Source organism: Lemur catta, chromosome 2 (genome assembly GCF_020740605.2).
Source record: "Lemur catta isolate mLemCat1 chromosome 2, mLemCat1.pri, whole genome shotgun sequence".
NCBI classification, from domain to species: Eukaryota; Metazoa; Chordata; class Mammalia; order Primates; family Lemuridae; genus Lemur; species Lemur catta.
The window spans coordinates 17,693,633-17,713,847 of NC_059129.1; the positions used below are offsets into that span (position 1 = coordinate 17,693,633).

The 20,215-nt window shown below is 45.0% G+C and overlaps 1 long non-coding RNA gene and 1 pseudogene across 1 annotated transcript; one reads left to right on the plus strand and one right to left on the minus strand.

Moving 5' to 3' along the window:
* Window positions 1-1,491: 1,491 nt before the first annotated feature.
* Window positions 1,492-19,768, minus strand: LOC123632506. Its single transcript, XR_006733378.1, has 3 exons — window positions 19,706-19,768; window positions 19,124-19,178; window positions 1,492-1,553 (listed from the first exon to the last, which is right to left on the minus strand). It is a non-coding gene; the product is annotated as an uncharacterized LOC123632506 (long non-coding RNA).
* Window positions 15,798-15,887, plus strand: LOC123633599 (annotated as a pseudogene).
* Window positions 19,769-20,215: the final 447 nt, after the last annotated feature.

Genomic DNA, 20,215 nt, shown 5'->3' on the forward strand with positions numbered 1-20,215 from the left:
TTTTTGCTTGTCGATTGTAGGCTTACCAGCTTACCACTGGGTGTGATTTGGGGGGGCCGCAAGGATGGTTGTTTTGGTCTGACCAGGGCACGATTTCCCACTGCCAGATTTTGTGCAAGCAACTCCCTCATCCTGGGCCACTCCTTCCCCGGCGGGACATACCACAGCTCCCTGGTGGCCCCGCATCTTTTGCAGGACAAAGCCTGTGCTTATTCAGCCTCTTCTCTCTCCCCAGCATGTGAGCTACAGCTGTCAGTAAATGCTTGTTGATTGACTGACAGAAAGTTCTTGGTAAATATTTTTGTGAGACATTGACCTTTCCCCCATGTGAATGTGGGGAAACCACGGCAGCCCGAACTTTCAGTAAAGCAGAGCCTCTTTGAGGAAGGGAGTCTTTGCAGAAACTTACCACAGCTGCCTGGAAGCCGAGTCATTGCAGCCCATCCTCCCTGTGCATGCAGCCTCTTGGAAGACCCAGGTGACTCTGTCCCACAGCTCGCTTAGTGCAAGACGGGGGTAGGGGAGCAGGTCGGTGACTTAGGGAGAGAGACTCTTGGTCAGGTGGGAGGCCCTGGGAGGGATGGGGAGTGTGAGGGGCTTACACACATGTGCACACACACAGGTACACGTGGGGGAGTATGCATGTCTGCAAATGTATGTGGCATTTGTCACTTGGATCATGATCTGGTCTCAGTGGCTGGGTGGAGGCTCGAGGTCCTCAGGCAATAAGCGGTGCCGAAAATAATGCTGATCTCTGTCCCCTGTGCCTCATCCACCCCTCCCTAGGGCCCAGGTTGTGCCATGTGGCTTCTGTAGAGAGGAAGGTATATATTCATGCGTGTGCGTGTGAGCATCGGTGGCCGATTCAGCTCTGCCCCTGATGCATAGTGAGCACTCGGTGACTGGGGCGTTTCTATCTCATTTGGCCACAGAACGTGCATGTCCCCCCACACTAGATTCCTCACTCTGGGAGGACGGGGACTCTGTTTTCTTCATGGCTACATTCCCAGCGCCCAGCACAGTGCCTGGCGCATAATAGGTGGGCAATACATATTTGTTCATATACAAATGCGCTCACACGACAATGTGTGTGTGCTTGCACGTGTGCGAGCCTGCGGCTGGGGGCCCTGCAGGCTCCTCCCGCAGGGATGTTAGCAGGGACGTGCGTGCCTGCGTGTGAACGTGCTCACAGCGCAAGCAGCATGCGTGAGTAGGGTGAACGCTCTCTGGTTTACAGAGCATTCTCGATGAATCCATGTCTATGTGCTCGGGTTGTATGTGCACGTGCGTGCATGAGCGAGGGTGGGATTTCGTATGCCAATTTGCACATACGTGCACGTGAATATGTTCATGTGCACACAAGGGGCCTTGCGTGGGCATTTGTGAGAAAGAGCACGGTGCAGCGGTTAACAGCGCAAGGGCTGCGGCCAAACCGTCCGCGTCTGAATCCCAGTTTCATGTCTTCTTAGCTGTGTGACCACGGACGAGTTACTTCAATTCCTTCTGCCTCTGTTCCTTCATCTGCGATATGGACTGATAATAATGTCCGCCTCCTAGAGTTGTTTAGGGGATTAAATAAGATACGAGCATCTGGCATACAGCAAGAGCTCAATACATGCTACCTGTTGCTGCTTGCCTTTGTGTGTTGTGCACACGTGTATGCACACAGCTGTGCTCCCAACATGCTCCCCACGCCAGCCCTGGAGAGACGAGGACAGTCTCTGACAGGTGCCGAGACTAGCGTGTGGGTTCCAGGGACTTTGTCAGGCTCCTGGTGTGAGAGTTGGAGGTGGGATGGGGTGGGACGGGGGTCTACGCAGCATAACGCCACCGTCTGCTCAGCCGACCTTCCTCCCCACTCATCCAAGGGGGCTTGATCTTTCCTTGGTCACCTGACTCCACTGTCCCTGCCTGGAGAGGCCAGTGTTTCCCAGGCCAGCTCACTGGGCTCAGGGGAGGCGGAATGAGAGGGTGGGTGGGGAGCTCACGCCCAGGTAGAGGGTGGGCCCGGGATGTGCAGGGGGCGGTTCTGGGTGTGCCCATCAGAGCTCTGTTGGGCCAGCTTCTTCTGCAAATAATGCCCATAAAACTCAAAGAGCCAGGTGCCTTTGAGGGGTCTAAAAAGCACTGTGATTCTCAGGAAGGAAACAGTGCCTGGAAAGGCAGCCCAGGAGACTGGCTCCTGTAAGAGGATGCCCTGGGCCCGGGGGGCAGGAAGTGTCCTTTGATGTTGTCTAATTCTGAATGTTCATTCATCCACTGGTTTGCTCAAATCACATTTCTTGGGTCCCGGCACTGTTCTCGGCCCCGGGGGATACAAGACTCGTCCCTGCCTACATAGAACACGAAGTTAAGTACTTAAGCAGCAGCATTGCAGTGTGGGCGTGACATGATGGGGGCTCAGAGGAGGGACGGCTCACCCAGACTTAGGGGATCAGGGAAGGCTTCCTGGAGGGGGTGACGTCTAAGTTGAAATCTGAAGGACGGGAACTAGTTTTCCAGGAGACGGTAGGGGAAAGAGTGTGCCAGGCGGAGGACACGAACACACACCAGGGCCCGGAGGAAACAGCCCAAGCTGGCTGGGGCACATACTGAGAGACGGGAGAGGTGAGGGGGGAGCAGAGCCGTGTGGACCACACGTGGGGTTTGAGACTGAGAGTGTCCTGTCATCTGTGAGCCAATGCAACTTGGGGTGGCAGGGCTCATTCTGTTTCCTGGAGTGAGTCCAAAATGGGGGTGGAGCAGGACTGACTGTGCCAAGGAGGGCCTTGAAACATTCATTCATTCATTCATTTGTTCATTCGTTTGACAAATATTTAGTGAGCATCTACTATGTACCAGGCACTATCCCAGGGGCCGGGGCTTCTGCAGTGAACAGAACAAAGCCCCTGCCCTCGTGAAGATGACAGTGTAGTGTGGGAGACAGAGCCACAAGGTGTGCACGTGAACACGCAGCGCACTGTCCATCAGAGGCCTTGAGTGCCGTGCAGAAGGCCAGGCCGGGGGTGCCCAGAGGGCCAGGGACCACTCGTTGAGAAGGGGACATTGTGGACATGGGTTTGAGTGAAGTGAGAAAGTGGGAGTGAGCCACACAGATATCTGCGGGCACAGGGAGGCGGGGAATGTTCTGGGGGAGGGAACAGCCAGTGCAAGGGCCCTGCGAAGGCTGCAGGGCGAGGGGGGCCGGGTGTCTGCAGAGACGGGGGAGAAAGGAGGGGTGCGTGCAGGGGACACACAGACCAGCCACGGGGTTTGTTCTACCGATGGCGGGAAGGCTTTGGAGGGTTTGGAACATGGAAGTGACATGATCTGATGTTTGCTGGCTTTGGCTGCAGTGAGGAGGAGGGAGTGTTACTGGTGGGGGAGGCCCAGAGGGAGAAGTGTCCTTGCCCAGGTGAGGGATGCTGGTGGCTCAGGGCAGGTTGGCGCCGGTGGCCATGGATTCTGGGCACGTTCTGAAGGTGGGATGACCCATAAGAATTCCTGACAGGTGGGATCAGGGTAGTGAGAGAACACGAGGAGACACGGCTGATTGTGCTGTCACCATCCTGGGGACCCGGCCCTGTGGGCAGCTCCCCCTTTGGCCTCGTCCTGGGCGGTGGAATGACCCTCGCTGAGGAGCATGGCCATGACCGCTGCTGTCTGTTTCATCCCTGCTCCTCCAGGCATGGTGACCTCACTGCACCCTCACAATTGTCCTGGGGTGGCTATTCTCAGCCCCAGTTGGCAGGGGAGGGTGCAGAGGTGCAAAGAGAGGAAGGGCCTTGCCCAGGGTCACGCAGTCCCAGGGTGAGGTTGACACTGTGACATCCCTGCGGGGCTCTGCTGGGTCAGAGCTCCTCCTCCTATGGCAGCTGGGGCTGTTTTGTCCTCCAGGCCACACTCAGCAAAGTGAGGGAGCTGCTCCTGGCATCACCCCGTGGGAAGGGCCAGGGCTGCTCTGGCCGTGCCACTCTGCACAGGACAGCCCGGCGGCAAAGAACAATCCGGCCCAAATGGCGACAGAGCCCGAGGCTGAGGCCTCACCCAACGTTCTAGGGAAGGGCCGGAGATGCTACAGCTCCACGGCCTCCCCCAACCCCCCAGGGCCTTCTCGGAGACCACCCCACAGGTCTGGGAGCTCCTTCCTGAAAGGGAAGCCAGCCTGTGCCAAGCAGGCAGCCGTGGTGGCAGTTTCCCCGGTGACAGAAGCGGGTTCCTGGAAAACTGAACTTGGCATCCTCTGTGCGGCTTCTCTTCTCCTTTCCCATCAGCCCCGTGCCACGGCCCCCCCATCTGCAGATGGTCACCGAGGGCCCTGCAGTCCCCCCCAGTGGGAAGGCCGCGTGGCTGGGTCCCCTCCTGGGAACCTTCAGTGGCTCTGTCTACACGGGCCGGGGCCTGGTCTGGCTCCTCTGCGGGGAAGCTCCTTCAGCCTCAGGCACCGCCTTCTCCAGGCCGTGTCCTCACCACTTCCCCCTGTTCCAGTGGCCCCCGCTGTCCCCTCCACCCACCAGGGCCCCCAGCATTCCCCGAATGGGCGGCGCGGTCACACCCCACGCCTCTGGCTTTACCAAAAAACCTTGGGCTTGGTTGGTCCTCTGGGAAGCTTCCTTCCTCTTTCAGCTGGTTCTAGTCTTTACTATTTCTCTTCTCTCTTTCTTCTGTTTCTTTTTTGGGGGCAGGGTAGGGCGAGCTAGAGTGCCGTGGCGTTAGTCTAGCTCACAGCAACCTCAGACTCCTGGGCTCAAGCGATCCTCCTGCCTCAGCCTCCCGAGTAGCTGGGACTACAGGTGTGTGCCACAACGCCCGGCTAATTTTTCTATTTGTAGTAGAGACGGGGTCTCACTCTTGCTCAGGCTGGTCTTGAAGTCCTGAGCTCAAGCAATCCTCCCGCCTCGGCTGCCCAGAGTGTTAGGATTACAGGCGGGAGCCACCATGCCCAGCCTCTTCTGGGTTTATTTTGCTGTCATTTTCTAACTTCTTGAGAGGGATGTTTGGACCATTCATTTTTAGCTTTTATTCTTTGCTAATTTATGAACTTTAGGGCTACAAATTTCCCTCTAAGTATTGTTTTAGCTGCAACTCACAAATTTGGATGTGTATTTTTTTCTATCATTCAGTTCAAAATATTTTTTAATTTTTCTGTTGCAATTTTTCTCACTGGCCCTTGGGTGATTTGGAAGTGTGTTTCTTGGTTTCCCCATCTGCATTTCTGGAAGGTTTTGCAATGCCCTCCTCTACCCAACACAATGAACTGCTCTTCTTCCTGCCAAATCCTGGGCAGGTGACATCTCCTCTGTGCAGCGCTCCCCAGACACTCCCTCCACACCACGGCAGGCATCATTAGGGGTTGTCTCCTGTCTGTCCCCATTGCATGTTGAACAGACCACCATTGTAGCCCTTTTGGGTCACACGGTAATGTATCTGTCAAGATCCTTTCAGTTTCTAATGAAAGAAAACTAATCTAAAATGAGTGAAGCCAAAAGGGAACTTGTTTTCTCATTGAACTAGGAAGTCCTGGCTTTCAGGCACAGCTGGATCCAGGGGTCTGATTCCTGCTGACCCAGCTCTTCTGTTCGGTCACTTCCTCCATGTTGACTCCATTCCGAGGCAGGTTCCTCTGCTGTGGCCAGAGATGTAGGTGACTCCAGAGAGCACATTCTGTCCGTGCATCTGGAATCTTTGCCCCAAACACCCCATCAAGGGTCTCGTGGGGTCTCATTGGCTCTGACTGGGTCCATTAGTGTGGCCCGGGGAATAGAGTGGATTGGCTTAGGCTCAGGTCATGTGCTCCCCCGGCAGAAGGGACTGAGGGTGGAGGAGGGGTGATATCACAGAACAAATTGGGAGACAATTACCAGAAGAGTGAATCAGAGATGGAAAGCTTGATAAAAAAGCAATACTGCTACAGCTACTACTAATACTAGTACAGGAACAACCGTAGTACCTCTTGTACTTACAACATGATACTAAACCCAGGTGCTTTACTTTTAGTCCTGTGTGCTGAACTTCTCGCTGGACTTGAGACTTTTGACAGGGAAAAGATCTCTTCTGTTAACTGAGAAAACTCTGGAGGCAGCAGAAGAGGGGGAAGATGGGCAATTCCTCCTCCACCTCGCCCCTTGGTCAGCCCCCCTCCACCCCACCCTGACCTTGGAAGATGGCGGGCCGGGGCTCAGCCCCAGGATCCCCTAGAATAAGCTTGCAGAGGTGCCCGATCAGTCCAGCTCGAGATGCTGTAACAAAATGCCACTGGCTGGGGGCTTAAACAACAGACATTTATTTGTCACACACAGTTCTGGAGGCTGGAAAGTCCATGCTCAAGGTGCCAGCTGATTGGGTGTCTGGTGAGGGCTCTCTGCCTGGCTTGCAGACAGCCACCTGCTCCTTGTGGGACAGACTGAGAACAAGCTCCCTGGTGTCTCTTCTTATAAGGACACCAACGCTAGCAGATCAGGACTCCACCCTCCTGAGCTCATCTAATCTTAATTACCTCCTTAAAGGACTCCTCTCCAAATACAGCCGCCCTGGGACTTAAGGCTTTCACATGCGAATTGGGGGTGGGGCACAAACATTCAGTCCATAACCCTCTCCTTCTAAGGTAAGCCCTCCCCCATATTCCTAAGAACCAGGGATGCACAGACACTCGACTCAGCATGGCCCAGTGGTCCAAACACACACTCAGTCAGTCCAACCACAGACCCACAGCAAGGGGTGGCGTACATATCGCCAGGGACAGGGAGTTCACCATCTATTCCAATGAGGCAACTCTGACTGCATTGGTCTGGACCTAAATGGCAGCTCTCATAGCCCTCACCTGGAGTCTCCTCTCTCCAAGCTACATGTGCTCTCGCATGGTTTTGAGCCTCTCTCCACACTAGCCCCTCCACCTGCTTTGTTGCCTCTTCTGAATATACTCCAGTTTGCCACTGTTATTCCTAAAAATGAAGGCCCAGAACTGGACATAGACTGTAGGCATGGCCTCCCTTGTTTTGGACACCATACCTCTGTTAATGCAACCTCAGAGTGGTTCAAGTTTCTCTTGACTGTGATGCACTCTTGACTTTGGGAAAAGCCCCCAAGCATTTTCTACGTGACAGGTTGCTTCAGTGGTTCCAATTCTCATGCATGTATCATTGACCATTCCACCTGAAGTAAAGGACATTGCACATGTCCTAGGTCAGTGTCTTCAGAAGGACCACTACTCACATCTCTATAGATTTTACCGCCTTCCCTTTTTGCTGTCCCCTTTCCCTAGCACGCTGATGCTGTGCGAACTTCCTTTTATTTCTTTCCAAACTGGAAATAGCTTCATTATTTTTCCCAGATTCTTGAAGTGATATATCCTTTTAAAAATCAGACAATACAGAAAAGCATAAAAAAAATTCAAAATAATTTTTTTTCCCCACCACCAGAAATAGCCCTACTAGCACTTGGAGCTGGACTGCCCGGCTTCTAATCCTGATCCTACCACGTGCTAGCTGTGTGACTGGGGGCAGGTTGCTCAATCTCCTGCACCCCTGTTTTCTAAAAAGCGAACATTAAAAGGTGATCGTGACAGCTTAGCACAGTGTCTGCTAGATGGTAAGCTCCTTACGAATGTAAACAGTTTTGTGTTTTTGTTGTTACTGATGGTATTAGTCAGAGTTCTGTTTCTCTGGAGAACCCTGACTAATACAGATAGACCTATCTGAGTCAGCTCGGGCTGCCATAACAAAATGCCATAGACTGGGTGGTATCAACAACAGAGATGTATTTTCTCACAGTTCTGAGGCTGGAAGTCCCAGATCAAGGTGTCGGCATGGTCGTTTTCTGGGGAGGGCTCTCTTCCCAGCTTGCAGACGGCCACCTTCTTGCCACATCCTCACATGGCAGAGAGATCTCTCTCTTTCTCATCTTATAAGGCTGCAGTCCTATCGGGTTCGGCTAGCCTTACCCTTATGACCTCATTTGACTTTAATTACATCCTAAAGACCCTAGATACACTCATTTTGGGGGTTAGGGCTTCCACATATGATTTGGGGGTGGGGACACAATTCAGCCCAGAGCAATAATATCAGCATACGTAGGAGTTACTGTCTTTGCACAGCATGATCTTGTACCCGTGCCCCTGTCTTTTTATGACAACCACAGCGTGGGTTGACAGTTATGCAATCAGAGGCCCCTCCCTCTGGCCATAGTGACTTTGTCCAGGGATTTCCACGTTACACAGGCTGAGCCAGTAATTGACCCCAGACTGGTGCACACATTAGGTTGTCATTCATTCCGAGCTAATGTCAATAATTCCCTGGGGTTTTTCTATTTTCTAGCTGGAGTCCATGGGAACAACTTCTTTCTTCTCTGGCTGCAGAGCTGACGAGAGAGAGTTTAGGTTTTCCAGATGCTGCACAGGGAAAGCCTAACTGCAGCAGGAGAGAACGGGGCTGGGGCACCAGGGACAGGAGCCCAGAGGTAGGTGCAGACAGATGAAAGAGTCCCCTAAGCGTTCTGAGCCCGAATATTATTCCCAGAGCAATTCCAGTCTTTCTGAGCTTTCGCTTTGTGATGTGATAAATTCCCATTTTTGCTAAGCTTGTCTGGTTTGGTTTTCTACAACTGCAATTCAAATACAGTCATCCCTGCATATACATGAGGGATTGGTTCTAGGATGCCCCGAGGACACCAAAATCCACAGATGCTCAAGTCCCTTACATAAAATGATGCTGTATTTGCATATAACCTATGCACATCCTACCATGTGCTTTAAATCATCTCTAGATGTCCTGTGAATCCTAATATGATGTAAATGCTATGCAAATAGTTGTTATAGTGTGTATGTATACTGTAGTTGGTCGAACCCACAGATGTGGGACCCATAGATACAAAGGACTGACTATAATAATGTTACTAACCAGCCCTGAGTAATCAAATTTGTTTTGCATTATTCTGGGATATGACAGAGATGGTTAGTTGCCTACTGATATCAGTTTTGTCCTTCCTCAGTAACAGACCCCCAGTAGCTATTGATCCATTGGTCAGGAATACATTGATATCTACATCTATGTCTATGTCTATGTCTACATCCACATCCACATCCATATTGAACCTGTATTTGTGAGTATTAGTTCGAAGACAGGTTCAGCTGCATATAGCAGGAACTCAGATTGACACTGGCTTTAATAAGATTGAGATTTATCTCACATGTACCAGTGTGGAGGGAGGTAGTCCAGGGCCAAGTGGTGCTCTGCAAAGTCACTCAGGGACTCAGGCACCTTCTCTCTTGCGGCTCGGCCATCCCTGCGATATTGTCTTGTCTCATTGTCCAAGATGGCCACCACTATGCCCACATTCCAGGCGGCAGGAGAAAGGAAGTGGGGAGAAGGAGAGACTTATACTCCCTCCCTTTTAAATTTTTATTTTATTTGTATTATTTTTTAGTGGCTTATAATAACCACTTGATCATGATCGTGGATTGAGTGGGTCAGGGATTTGGACAAGACATAGCAGGGACGTTTTGTCTTTGCTCCATGATGTCTGGGACCTCAGCTAGAGGAATCTGATGACTGGAGGGACTTCTCAGCAGGACATTAGTATCACCTGAAGGGTCTTTCATCTTCATATCTGGCATGTTGGCTGGCATGACTCAAAGGTAAGGACAGCAGCAACCAGAGAACCTACGCATGACTACTTGGTGTGACCTGGCTTCCCCACAGCATGGCAGCCTCGGGGAACATGGCGGCTCAGGGCTGCTAGCAGGAGTGTTATAACCTTCTTTTGTTTTAAAAAACTGTAAAAATTTTTTAAAGTATAAGCCCCTCCAGTAAAAGGTATAACTCTAAAATTGCACCTGGCATGTCTACTCATATAAACTGATTTTCTCACTTAATAAGTGAGAAATCAGTTAAGATGGTACATGCTATGTGATGTGTATATTATCATAATAAAAACTAATTTAAAAAATAGATGAGGAAGAGATTGAGAAAAATGTAAATATATCTAAATAATGGAGAAGGTGCCCATGTCCAGGGATGGAAAGAAAGGCTCAATATTTTTAAGATGACAAATCTCCTCAAATTGATCAATAGATTCAAGACAATTCTGTTCAAAATCTCACGAGGCATTTTTGCAGAAATTAACAAACTGAAATTTACATGGAATTTAAAGTTTATAATGGAAATGCAAAGGACCAAGAATAGCCAAAAACAATTCTGAAAAAGCAGAACAAAGTTGGAGGACTTCCACTTCCTGATTTTACTTACTACTTTAACTTACTACAAAGCTACAGTAACCAAGCCAGGGTATTGCTAGCATACGGACAGACATATAAAGCAATGGATCAGAAGAGAGGGTCCAGAAATAAACCCATACATTTACTGGCAACTAATTATCAAAATAGATGCCAAGGTGATTCAATGGGGAAAGGACAGTCTTTTTAACATATTGTGCTGGGGATGAGGAGATATACACATGCAAAAAGATAAATCTACATCATTACCTCCCATCATTCACAAAAATTAACTCAAAGTAAATCATACTTGTAAATGTGGGAGGTAAAACAATTAAACTTTTAAAAGAAGAAATTTATGAGAGGCCATATTTCTTACCTTGGGTTGGGCAAGGATTTCTTAGATATGGAACCAAAAATACAATCCACAGAGAAAAAAAAAAAGTGGTAAATTGGGCTTGAAAAAACATGGTTGAGTACTTTATAAAAAATGGCAGAGTAGGGAAATCCAAGGATTTGTTCCTCCACCAAAGCAACCACTAAGCCGGCAAAAATTGTCAGAATCAACTTTTTGGAACTCTGAAAATCTAATCGAAACCTTATAGAAACCAGGGAGTGCTTAATGCAGAAAGAGGCTGCTAAACTTTGGTAAGCAAGTGTTGTGGTATTATTGCTTACCTGCCTGCCATCGCCCATTCATCAGCCCAGTAGTGGCTACGGGGACAGTAGCTTGCATTCCTGGTGTGGCTTGCTGATACCACAAAGGGCAATACAGACCTTGTTCTCAAAGAATTGTGGTTCTGCATTTTGATCGCTCTGGCAGCTCCCTAAGGGATTGGCTCAGGTGCTTGCCTTTGTTTTGTCCCAGACTCTCTTGGGGCTGGAGCAGCTTCCCAGGCATTGTCTATAGTAAGAATTTAGAGACATCTTCTACCCACCTGGGGCAGGGAATGGTAAACAGAATAAGCAGCAGGTAGACAAAACGGCCTGGGAAGGAGAAGGCTAAGGAGGAAGATGTGTAGGTGAATAAGGGCTTTAGAGGGCTTCTGTATATACCAGGGAATCTGGAATGCAGCACATATGCCCAGGGCTGAATGCATGCACAGAAAAGATATAAGAAGACCTTAGGCTCGCACCACTGGTTGGTCTTTGGGCTCTGCATAAGCAGGCAGCGAAGGCTAAGGCAGAGATATAGTCAGCCTGGCTAAACATCGCAGGAGTATCCCAGCTCAGAGTCAATCTACAGAGACTAGGGGAGTGTTTTTTGTTTTGTTTTTCTTTTTGGCTTCAGGCACTTAAGGAAATCTCTGTCAGATCACTGGCTGGAGAATAAAGTGAACACACACAACAAGGAATATAGTCTTTGCAAAAAGAGATTAGAAAAGTCACTAAACAAATGGATGGCTGCTGTCCACAACAAAAAACAAAAGTGAGTCTCGTGGGCAGGGGAAGGGAGAATCCAATTTCCATTATAATATTCAAAGTGTTCAGTTTTCAAGATATACAACTCTAAGTTATACAATTTGTAAGATATACAAAGAAACAGGAAGGCATGTCCCAGTCACAGGAGGGAAAAGACATTGATAGAAACTGTCCCTGAAGAAGTTCAGAGATTGGTCTTATTAGACAAAGATATTAAATCAATTGTCTTAAATAGGCTCAAAGAATTAAAGGAAACCATGAATTAAGAACTAAGAGAAACCAAAACAATTTGTGAATAAATAGAGAATGTCAATAAAGAGATAGAAATTATTTAAAAGAACCAAATAGAAATTCTGGAGCTGAAAAGTATAATAACTAAAATGAAAATTTTACTAGAGAGATTCAATATCAAATTCAAGCAGGCAGAATAAAGAGTCAATGAACTTGAAGACAGCCAATTTGAAATGATCCAGTCTAATAAGCATAAAGAAAAAAGAATGAAGAAAAATGAACAGAACCTAAGAGACCTGTGGGACACCATTAAGTGTATCAACACATGCATTATGAGAATCCTAGAAGGAAAGGAGAGAAAGAAAGGGCCAGGTGCTGTGGCTCATGCCTGCAATTCTAGCACTCTGGGAGGCCAAGAGACAGGAGGATAGCTTGAGCTCAGGAGTTGAACTCAGGAGTTTGAGACCAGCCTGAGCAAGAGCAAGACCCCATTTCTACTAAAAATAGAAAAAATTGGCCAGGTGTGTGGTGGCACATGCCAGTAGTTCCAGCTACTCGGGAGTCTGAGGCAGGAAGATTGCTTGAGCCCAGGAGTTTGAGGTTGCTGTGAGCTAGGCTGAAGTCATGGCACTCTAGCCCAGGCAACAGAGTGAGACTCTGTCTCAAAAAATAAATAAAATAAAATAAAATAAAGTAAAAGAAGAGCCAGAAAGAATATTTGAATAATGGCTAAAACTTCCCAAATTTGATGAAGGACATGAATATACACATTAAAGAAGCTCAATAAAATCCAAGTAGGATAAAACCAAAGAAATCTACACCAAGACACATTACAATCAAACTGTTGAAAGACAAATAGAATCATGAGGCCAGCAAGAGAAGTGACTTGTTACATACAAGGGATCATCAATAAGGTTAATATCCAAAATCTCATCAGAAGCCATAAAGGCCAGAAGGCAGAGGAACGACATATTTAAAGTGCTGGAGAAAAAAAACTGTCAACCAAGAATACTATAAATGACAAAACTATGTTTCCAAAATGATGGGGACATTAAGATATTCCAAGATAAACAAAAGCGGAGGCATTCATCACTAGTAGATTTCCCCTACAAGAAATAAATGAAAGGACACTAGACAGTAACTCAAAGCCATATAAATAAATAAAGAACACCAGGAAAGGCAAATACCTGGGTAAATATAAAAGCCAGTATTATTGTATCTTTGGTTTGTAACTTCTCTTTTTGTTTCCTGTATGATTTGAAAGACAAATGCATAAACAATAATTATAAATTTATATTAATGGGAACATAATGCATAAAGATGTAGTTTGTGGCAATAAAAACAAAGGGGGGGGCAGAGGTGCAGCTGTAAAGGAGTAGAGTTTTTGTATGCTATTGAATCTAGTTGGTATCAATTCAAACTACATTGTTATAAATTTCTTATGTTAATTGTAAACCCCATGGTAGCCACTAAGAAAATAACTGAAAAACATACAGAAAGAAAATGAAGAGGGCATCAAAATGGTACACTAGAAGAAAATAAATCAAGCACAAAAAAGGCAGAAATGGATAAACTGAATTGCAAAAGAAGACTTGACATATATAAAACAACTAGCAAAATGCAAGAGTAAGCCCTTTCTTATCAATAATCGCTTTAAATGTAAATGGGTTATACTCACTGGTTAAAAGACAGAGATTGGTAGATGAATAAGAAACATGATTCAACTATACACTTTCTAAAAGAGAACTCACATTATGTCCAGGGCACAAATAAGTTGAAGGTGAAAGGATAAAAAAATATTTAATGCAAACAGCAACCAAGACAGAGCTGGAGTGGCTATACTAATGTCAGATAAAATAGGCTTTAAGTAAAAAATTGTTACAAGAGACAAAGAAGGACATTATATGTTGAGAAATGTGTCAAGGCATCAAAAAGATATAATAATTATAAATATACATGCATTAAACATCAGAGCCCCAAAATATATGAAGCAAATATTGACAGAACTTAATGGAGAAATAGACAGTTCTACAATAATGGTTGGTGACTTCAGTGCCACACTTTCAATAATGGATGTACCATCTAAACAGAAGGCTGATAAGGAAACAGAGGCCTTGTACAACACTATAAACCAACTAGAGCTAACGGACATATACATAACACTCCACCCCATAAAAACAGTGACTACAAAGGGCATATGGAACATTCTCCAGGATAGACCATATGTTAAGCCACAAAACAAGTCTCAATAAATTTAAAAAGATTGAAATCATAATTACTATTAATATCTTCTCTGACTACAGTGGAGTGAAGCTAGATATCAATAGCAGAAGAAAAACTGGAAACTTAAAAACATGTAGAAATTAATCAGTATACTCTTAACACGTTGACTGCCATGTGAGTGGTATTTAACTCAGGCTAGTTGTAAGCCTCGGGCCTCATGAAGCAAAACCCTGCAGTTGGTTTGTGAAGATCTTATTTGTTGATGTTCTTATTGTTACAATTCATATTGACAATTTAATTCTAAAAACATGGATTGCATTGCATATAATTCACGCACAGAAAACAATAAAAAATAACAAATTAGAAAAGATCGTTTTGTTTTAATAAACCACCACGGCCCCAGGGAAAAATTTTGTTTTCTAATGTGGCAGTCAATGTGTTCAACTGCTTCAATGGGTCAAAGAAGCAATCACAAAGTAAATAAGAAAATACCTAGAGACAAATGCAAATGGAAAAATCATGGGATATAGCAAAGGCAGTCCAAAGGGGGGAATTTTTATCCACCATAAATGTCTTTGTTAAAAAATGAGCAAGACTACAATTCAATAGCCTAACTGTACTTCTTAAAGAACTAAAAAAAGAAGAGTAAATGAAACCCAAGGAAGGAAGGAAACAATAAAGACTAGAGTGGAAACAAACAAAAAATAGAAAATCAATAGAAAAGATCGACAAAACCAAAAGTTTTGAATAGACTGACAAAATTGACAAACTTTTAGCTGGACTAAGCAAGAAAGAGAGAAAATGCAAATAACTACAATCAGAAACAGAAATGGGGGACATTACTGCCAACCATACAGAAATAAAAAGGATCATAACAGAATACTCTGAACAATTAATTGTATGCCAACAAATTAGATAACCTAGGCAAAACGGAAAAATTCCTGGAAATACTAAATAATAGTTGGAGACTTTAGTACCAAAGTTTTGGTCATACAAATTACCAAAACGTACTCGAGAAGAAATAGAAAATCTTAAAAAATGCATTACAAGTAAAGAGTTGAATCAGTAATCAAAGACCTCCCAACAAAGATAAGTCCAGGGTCAGATGGCTTCACTGGTGAATTCTACCAAAACATTTAAAGAATTAATGTCAATCCTTCTCAAATTCTTCCACAAAATAAAAGAGGAGGGAACACTTCCTAATTCATTCTGTGATACCAAATCCAGACAAAGGCACCACAGAAAACTACAGACCAATACTCCTTGTACATACAGATGCAAAAATCGTCACAAAATCCAGACAACTGAATCGTACAGGACGTTTTAATACACTGTGACTGAGTAAGATTTATCCCAGGAATGCAAGGGTGGTTGAACGTAAGAAAATTATTGAACATAGTACACTGCATTAATAGAATGAAAGAAAAAAGAACCCACGTGATCATCTGAATTTATGCAAAAAGCATTTGACAAAATTGGAGACCTTTTCACTATAAATAACTCAGCAAACTAGGAATAAAAGGGAATTCCCTCAACATGATAAAGGTTGTATGTATGGCCTTTGTCACAGCAAAATCCACAGCTAATTTCATACTCGGTGAGAGACTGAAAACCTTCCCTCTGAGGTCAGGAGCAAGGATGCCCACTTTCACCACTGTTATTTAATATTGTACTAAAAGTTTTAACCAGAAAAATTGAGAAAAAGAAAAGGCATCCAAATTAGAAAGGAAGAAGTAGGACTATACTTTCAGGGGTTATTTCTATAGTTCATTACTAGAGAAGTTTCTCTGAATGTGTGTTTAAAAAAAAAAACAAAGGAAGAAGTAAAAGTACCTCTATTTACAGATGACACGATCCTATATGTAGAAAATTCTAAAGAATCCGCAAAGAAATTATTAGGGCTAATAAATTCAGCAAAGTGACAGGGTATCAGATCAACATACAAAAATTATGTTTCTATTTTATATACCAGCAATAAACAATCCCAAAAGGAAATTAAGAAAACAATTCCATTTATAATAGCATTAAAAAGAATAAAATACTTAGGAATAGATTTAACTAAGGAAGTAAAAGATTTGTACACCGAATACTATAAAAGATTGCTAACAAAAATTAAAGAAGACCTAAATAAATTTAAGAATATTCCATGTTCATGTAATGGAAGATTTAACATCATTAAGATGCCAATACTCCTCAAAGCAATTTGTAGATTTAATGTAATCCCTATCAAAATTCTGATGGCCTTTTTTTAAATGGAAAAGCTGATCCTAAAAATTGTGTGGAATTGCAAGGGACCCAGAATAGCCAAGATGACCTCCAAAAATCACAACAAAATTGGAGAACTCAAATTCCCCAATTTCAAAACTTATTGAGGAGCTACAGTAATCAAAGCAGTGTGATACTGGCACAAGGATATTCATATAGATCAATAGAATTGAACCAAGAGTCCAGAAATAAACCCATGCGTCTATTAGTCGATTGATTTTGGATAAGGATGTCAGGACAATTCAATGGGAAAGGATAGTCTCTTCAGCAAATGGTGCTGGAAAAACTAGGTTTCCACATACAAAAGAATGAAATTGGACCCTTATCTCACACCATACACAAAAATTAAAGCACAATGGTTCAAAGACCTAAATATAAGAGGTAACACAGCTGGGCATGGTGGCTCATGCCTGTAATCCTAGCACTCTGGGAGACAGAGGTGGGAGGATTGCTTGAGCTCACAAGTTTGAGACCAGCCTAAGCAAGAGGGAGACCCTGTCTCTACTAAAAATAGAAAAATTATCCAGGTGCAATCGTGCATGTCTATAGTCCCTGTAGCCCTCTCAGGAGGCTGAGGCAGGAGGATCACTTAAGCCCAGGAGTTTGAGGTTGCAGTGAGCTATGATGACACCACTGTATTCTACCCAAGGTGACAGAGCAAGACCGTGTATCCTCTTAGAAGAAAACACAGGGGCAAATCTTTATGACCTTAGATTTGGCAATGGATGCTTACATATGATACCAAAAGCACGAGCAACAAAAGAAGAAAAAATAATAAATTGTCCTTCCTAAAAACTAAAAACTTTTTTGCATTAAAACACACTATCAAGAAAGTGAAAAAACAAGCCACAGAATGGGAGAAAATATTTGCAAATCATGTATCTGCTAAAAGGTCTAATATACAGAATATTCAAAGAACTCTCACAACTCAACCACAAATGACAAGCAACCAAATTAAAAAATTGGCAAAGGACTTGAACAGACATTTCTCCAAAGAAGATATGCAAATGACTACCAAGCTCATAAAAAGACGTTCAACATCATTGACCATTCGGGAAATGCAAAGCAAAACCACAATGAGATACCACTTCATACCCATTAGGATGGCTATAATAAAAAAAAATAGAAAATAAGTGTTGGTAAGGATGTCATTGGAACTCTCCTACATTGCTAGTTGGAGAAAAATATGGTGCAGCTGTTGTGGAAACCAGTTTGTTGTTTCCTTAATAAGTTAAACATAGAATTACCATATGACCCAGCAATTCTACTCCTGGGTATATATCAGGAGGTTTTAAAATGCATGTCTACACAAAGACCTGCGTGGAAGTGTTCATGGCACTCTTATTCAGGAAAAAATGGACACTAGCTAAATATCTATCACCTGATGAATGAATAAACAATGTGTCATATCCATGCACTATAATATTACTCAGCAGCAAAAACCAATGCAGTGCCAATACACGCTATAACATGGCTGAGCCTCAAACACATGATGCCGAAAGAAACCAGATGAAAAAGACAACATACTGTATGATTCAATTTATATGAAATGCCCAGAAAAGAAAAAGGAAAATCAGTAGAGACCAAAAGTAGATTAGTGCAGCTGGGAAGGGCCATGGGGACTGACTGCAAATGGGCACAAGGGATCTTTTGGGGGTGATGGAAATATTCTAAAATTAGATCATGGATGATGGCTGCACAATTCAATATATTTACTAAAAATCATTGAATTGTGTACTTACAGTGACTGAATTTTATGTTATATAAAGTATAGCTAAATAAAGCTGTTACACTAAATTAAAAAGAGGAAGTGAGTAGAGGGAGGGGACGATTCAATGATTTTTTTCTTAGGAGGCCCGTTGGCTGAAATGCAAATGTGGCCACTTCCTCCCCGATGTCCGGCCATGAATACTGGGAGGTTGTGGGGGTGAGTCTCAGAGCTCTAATACACCCTCCTTTCAAGGCTATGGGAACCATACTTAAGAGACATTTACAGACCCGGAGGGACCCCTCAAGGGAGCTGTTCCTGAACTATTTCTGTTTCTGATGGGACTCGTGTTCACTCCAATGGACATGGGTCTGGCAGCCTCAGTCTCTCCATCTGTAAAATGGGTCTGTTAAATTTCCACCTCCAAAAGCACCTGCTTTTCAACCACCAAGGGGCTAAGTGGCCCCTGCCAATCCCACCCCCTCCCCAAGTCGTGGCCTGAGTACTCTTTGGAAAATGTGAACTGGATTAAGCACTCCTCACATGACTTCCCACTTCCCCTGGAACAGTCTACCTTCCTTGCCCTGTTCTGTAAGGTCCCATGTGGTGTGACTTGACCTGTCATTCATCTGCTTGCTCGCTCTATTCTGCCATGCTGTCCTCAAGTTCCGGAAGCGAGCCACACGTTTCCTACCTCAGTGCCTTTGCATTTGCAGGTCCTTGTGCCTAAAATATTCCCCCATGGCAGCTTCCTCCTTACCACCTAGCGTACTACCCCTAAATGTCACAACCTTGATCTCTCCCTGGTTTTCTATGACATTTAGTACGATTTGCACTCAGTTTGTCTGATACTTCTTTTTGTCTGTCTCTCCCCATTAGAATATAGGCTCCATGAGGGCGGTCACTGTGTGTATATTTCTGTGGGATGTCACCAGTATGTAGCCTGCTAAGCAAATATTGGTGGGAGGAAGGATGGCAGGCAGGTGGGCGGGGGTGGGGGGAGGAGGGATCGAACATCCTTGTGTTAACACACATTCAGGAGCAGTGTGTGTTAATGATTGAGTTAAAATCCCAACTCTGCCACTCACCTGCTGTGTGACCTTGAGCAAGTCACTTAACCTCTCTGAGCCTGAGTTTTCTCATCTATAAAACAGAGACAATATGATGATGATAACTATCCTCTCAAGTTATTCTGAGGCTTAAGTGGGATGATGCATCTTTAAAGTCCTTAAAACCCTGGCACAGCGGGAGCTATCAGCTCTTTTTAGCAATCCTTCTCTTGATCTTTCCACCACCGCAGACTCCAGTGCAGGGTATCAGAGAATTCACCCTGAAGATCAAGAGAAAACAAAACAAAAGCTGCCTTCCTCCTAAGATTTGTTCTCCGGAGGACACGAGATGTTTTGGTTGTCAGGAGGAGAAGCTCTATAGGGCAAACATCCTTCAAATCGACCACAGGGGAATTTGTACCAAGTTCCTCAAAACAGTTAGAAAAAGAGAAAAAAAATAAAAATAAAGAAAGAATAGCAAGATGCTTTCTCTTTTTTCTCTGGAGCGGTCATACGGGTCAGCTGTAAGTTGTTTCCCAAAAATGATTCAGCTGGGAAAGAGAGCATGCGCATTGGAGCTGCCCTGTGTCATCAAAACAGCACAAAACAGCCTCCACTCACCCGCGTAACTTTGCAACCCGCTTTGGGCCCATTTTCACAGCCTGGTGCAAGCTTAGGAATCCAATACCCCAGGTTCAAACCCCAGCTCCGACACCGCTCGGCTTGTGTGATGTTTCAGCCCTCTGAGCCTCAGTTTCTCCATCTGTAAATGGGACTCATCTTGTGCACATCACAGGGTTGTGAGACAAAATGAGGTCACGTCGGTGCCCAAGTAATGCAAGGTGGTGGTGGTGGTGACAGTTCTCTTGTTCTTTCAAGGCTGCTAGGCATGAACTTGTTACATTTTGTCCCCCGGTTTCTTCATCCAGAGACACCTGACCGCCTCGTGGGCCCCTGGCTTGTTAGCAAGATGAACACTCCCTTGAGAACTTCTTTCCTCTGTTTTCTTCTTGGGTTCCCATGTGTTAATGGCTGCCCTCTCTCCTGTGGCTGGGTGTCTCCATTTGACAGATGGGCAAAGCGAGGCATTCAGAGAGGTGATGTGACATGCTCAAGGGTCTCTCTTCTCAA